The sequence below is a fragment of the Etheostoma spectabile genome, chromosome 4, assembly GCF_008692095.1.
Source record: "Etheostoma spectabile isolate EspeVRDwgs_2016 chromosome 4, UIUC_Espe_1.0, whole genome shotgun sequence".
In the NCBI taxonomy this organism is placed as follows: domain Eukaryota; kingdom Metazoa; phylum Chordata; class Actinopteri; order Perciformes; family Percidae; genus Etheostoma; species Etheostoma spectabile.
Genome location: NC_045736.1, coordinates 32,706,500 through 32,711,222, shown reverse-complemented (window position 1 = coordinate 32,711,222; position 4,723 = coordinate 32,706,500). Strand labels below are relative to the sequence as shown.

Here is a 4,723-nt window from a genome sequence, read left to right as displayed (position 1 = left end):
TCTGCAGAATGACTACATTTGCAGAAGAGATGGTCTTTGAAATGTTGCCTGCAGGAACAAATGTGGCAACATCTTTGATGGAGCTCAGTATGCATCTCGGGGGTGCACCCTACTCCAAATGTGTTCACTGTATAATCTTGGATTCTGTGTGAGACAGTTCATTAATCCGATGTGTGGAAACCCTCAGACGTTCATGAATTGGGTTGGGCATCGTTTTGATTTTAACAATTCTGATTATTTGAGGGCTGGAGTTGAAACAGGTGACATGCTTATTTCACAGAAGAACATTTTATTTTGAATCAACCAATCAACAACACTTACTGTGCTCCATGGCTGCAACACAACAAGCGCCTTGACGCTACGGAAATCAATACATGTTAATTGCATGTTAAAGCGCCCATACTATGCTAATTTTCATAATCATATTTAGAGGTTATATCAGAATAGGTTTACATGGTTTAGTTTTCAAAAACAACACATTTTTGTTGCACATTGTTGCTGCTCTTCTCTTTATCCTGTATGTTGAGCTTTCTGTTTTAACTACAGAGTGAGATATCTCAATTCTCTTCAGTCTTTTAGACTACTAGCCAGTCAGAAGCAGAGTATGAGGGCCCTGACAGTACCTAGGTAAGGACTACTAGCCAGTCAGAAGCAGAGTATGAGGGTCCTGACAGTACCTAGGTAAGGACTACTAGCCAGTCAGAAGCAGAGTATGAGGGCCCTGACAGTACCTAGGTAAGGACTACTAGCCAGTCTGAAGCAGAGTATGATGGCCCTGACAGTACCGAGGTAAGGACTACTAGCCAGTCAGGAGCAGAGTATGAGGGTCCTGACAGTACCTAGGTAAGGACTACTAGCCAGTCAGAAGCAGAGTATGAGGGCCCTGACAGTACCTAGGTAAGGACTACTAGCCAGTCAGAAGCAGAGTATGAGGGCCCTGACAGTACCTAGGAAAGGACTACTAGCCAGTCAGAAGCAGAGTATGAGGGCGTACCATGCTAGCAGCTAGGTGAGCATTATGACGTTTGTGTCCAAACGATTCCAACAAAGAAATAATTCCATAGCATTCAGAATTTTTGATATGATTCCAAGTTGGAACCGGTTCTGCCCAATCCTAGTCACAAAGCTATACTTGGTTAGGTCACGATGCTGTGCCAGAAGATTAAACTAATTACTGAAAGGACCCATGCTGTTTGTAATTGCACACTGCGCATTCCTTAAAAAGAGAGTGGAGATGGAGTGCATGTATTACTCGTGCAGCTGTGTGATGACTGCAGCTATTTAATCAACTGAATCAGAAGGACCTGCAGACATCATTGATGAGAATCACCCCTCAATCCAACCCTGTGCAGGCTCTGCCCTAATTGTTGTGTTTTAATGTGCATTTAAATCTGTAGTTATGTTTTGATTAATTTGGTACACAATTATTAGGCATTTCAGTACAATCCCTGCAACTTTCCATCAAATACGTGTATATATTTACAGTAAAAAGACACTAGTAACTCTGATTTATCATGGCAGTTTCCTGCGGCTTCCTACCTAAAATTACATTCTTATTCCTATTTATTTGGGGCTTTTCGGTGGAATGGAAGCATGTAAAACTCAGTGGCAGCATGAAATTAATGTTTTATCTTCAGTGGAATAAGCAGGCACCATGAGATCAAGGTAGTGGTAAAAAAAACTTTGTTGTGAGATTTTGGCTTTCTTTCTCTCTTCTTACACAAAACCATTAAAAGTGAACATTGGCGTGGCTGGGTTAGCTCAGATGGTAAATCAGACGCACATGTGTAGATTGAGTCCTTGACACAGAAGGTCCAGGGTTTGAGTCCGACCTGTGATGGTTTCCTGCACGTCTTCCCCCCTCTCTCTTCTCTTTCATATCTCAGCTTTCCTATCCATCAATGGTGGAAATGCCCCCAAGAAATGATGAAAAAAATGTGTGTACCAACTTTCTGCAGCCTGATTTGCATAAACAAAAACTCAGTTCATTGAGATCCATACAATCATCTAAAGCAGGGGTCTTCAACAGGGGGTCTGCGACCCCTAGGGTGTCCGCGGAGGTACTGCATGGGGGTCGCGAAAGTTTTGGTTGATTAGACTTTTTTTTATATCCCCCCCCCCCCCCCCCCCCCCGCAATTTTTTCCACTAATTGAAATGTCTTTAAATACACATTAACATGAATTCAACACACTGTAGTAAACAGATAAATGGAGGCAGAAGATGTCTTTCAGTCATCAATGCACACACGGCACTATAGGACCAGTTTGATACAACACAATGTTATACAATATATATAATTAGGGGGTCCCCGCTCCATCTCGCCATCAGTTTGGGGGTCCTTGGCCTGGAAAACGTTGAAGACCCCTGATCTAAAGACAAGTATTAACATACAGACTTATGCCTGATTGAAATCACTCATCCAGGTGACTCAGTGTAGAACCGCCACTGTGCACGGTGATGTTCAAACCCTTCTCAGTTCTTTGTATGACTTTTTTTTCATATTTCAAGTACTGTAGCAGGTTTTTATCTGTTGCCATAGTGGCAACTCTCAGACAGCTTAAGAGGCAATTGAACTGTCAGGGTGGCAACACTGCTAATTCACACAAGAGACCCAATCGAAAGCATCAGAATGACATTAAACGGCTGTGGCTGGAAATGGCAAAAGAAGACGTTGTGGACATGAAAAACATGCAGAGCAACAAGAGCCTAGCTTTTTAAGGAAAATATTCAGATGTAACCCCAATGGAATCATGAATATTTTCATAAGTAACTGTAATTTCATTCCACATTTTTTTTCCTAGATGCTGCAACGGATTACAGTGACCTTTATTTTGTAATTATTAAATTATGTAACATTGTTAAATGTAACTTTGAGCTCGTAAACCTTATGCCTATGTGGAAAGGCAGATAACACAGGATGCTGTTTATCTTGTAATGGATAATTGTGATTTTTTGAGGAAATTAATTTCTCCATGAGCAAGTGATCAAAATTGAAACTTTGTGTTTTGATTCAAAATTTGTTATATTGAATTCTTTTTATTCTTGAATTTTTGATTCTGAATTTATGAACTTAGACAGGTAAAGGTCAAAATTAGTTGTTGAAAATATGAAGAATTTAAACTTTACTTTAACTTTAAAGGCAACAAATTCAGATATACAATTTCAATGCATACATATTCAGTGCTGGAAATTGGAAAATGGCTTTTTAACTTAAAAAATCTGATGAAACGGATTTACTTCCATAGTTACTCCCCAACACTGAATACTAGGGTGAAGAGAACAAACATCAGTGGACAGTCCACTAGTCCAAAGTCTGATTTTCATCCATGTTTTGTGACATCTTTATACAGGATCGGTGGGTGGTCGGCCGCAAACAAAAAACTCAAACACTGTTTCTGCTAGAATAAATGTGTCTTTTTATTCCGCCACAGAATGCAGCAAAGCAACAGGACTGGAGAGACGTCAGTAAAAAGTAGTGCATACTTAGCATCACGTATTGAGTGCATGTGCATGCTTGTTGCTTTGCTGCATTCTGTGGCGGAATAAAAAGACACATTTATTCTAGCAGAAACAGGGTTTGAGTTTTTTGTTTGCGGCCGACCACCCACCGATCCTGTATAAAGATGTCATAAAACAATTCAAAACTAGCTCAGATTTTAACCAAATTTTATAGAAAATCAGCAAAAGAAAATGAAAAAATATGCGCTTGCCTTCACTTTGGTGCTTTGAATATTAGGAGTTGGGTGCATCGAGAAACATTTGGGGGGGCCATTTCTCTAACTAATTTTCTCTAATTTCTCTAATATCTATCCACTGCAGAAGATCAGGATTTAGTCCAAAGTATACTGAAGCACAAGGCAACAAACCTTGTTAATAAAAAAAATCTGCATCACTCTTGCTGCCTCTGTAATCAATATAAAAGACCTCCGGTAGACGCTCAAACAATAGAATTGAAAAACGTGGAAAATGTGATGGAAAGCACGTTATTATTTATTAAAGCAGTCTGTTTCCATTGCATTGGATTCAACGTTTGAGGCAAGACACAGAGGCTTGAATTCCAGCTATGTTGATGTATAGTTGATGGAAAACACCTGCTAAAGTGTCCCTCTGCCAGACCTTTCTCCACAGCACTGCGAAGGAAGGTCTGGCTAGTCCACACAGCATTCTGGGATGGGAGAAAAATGTGCTCTGATTTGTTGGCAATTCCAACCAATCCCAATCTTGTGCGGCGCTGTTTTTTTATAAATTTTTGTGCCTCAAGTTAGTTTGCGAACGCATCTGTTAGAGCGGAGGACAAACAATGACAGGTTCCAAAGGCTTGACACAAGTTTAGTATCCTGTGTGTTTATCGCTGATGCTGTGTACAGTACCTGTAACCCCGTCAAGGAAAGGGTTAACACAAACAGAGTGTTGGCCAATCAGAGGAGGTCGTGCCAGACTTCGCCTTTGGCTGAGTCTCTGTCTGACGTGTCACAGGGAGAGCAGGAGTTTAACGTTGGTAGTCCCCAGAGAAAGAGAAAGAGAAGAAGTTGGTCATTTCTTGGCGCAGATTAGATCCCAAATTGAAACTTAGGCGACTAAAATGGCTGAACGTTAGAGCATTGAGTCAAATTGCTCGTTATAAAGTGTCCGATTTAGTTCCATCATAGTGTCAAAAAAACGTTGTTCAGTAGCTAGCTCAGATATGATCAGTTAATGAAATTGCTGCTTTAGCGGTGGGGA

General features: G+C 40.6%; 1 long non-coding RNA gene across 1 annotated transcript in view; it reads right to left on the bottom strand.

Annotated features, from left to right (window-relative positions):
- Nucleotides 1–514: 514 nt before the first annotated feature.
- Nucleotides 515–4,723, bottom strand: part of LOC116688037 (uncharacterized) — a 17,128-nt gene continuing 12,919 nt past the window's right edge. Inside the window, exon 4 of the long non-coding RNA XR_004331688.1 lies at nucleotides 515–565. This is a non-coding gene — a long non-coding RNA (uncharacterized LOC116688037). The remainder of the gene's footprint in view (nucleotides 566–4,723) is intronic.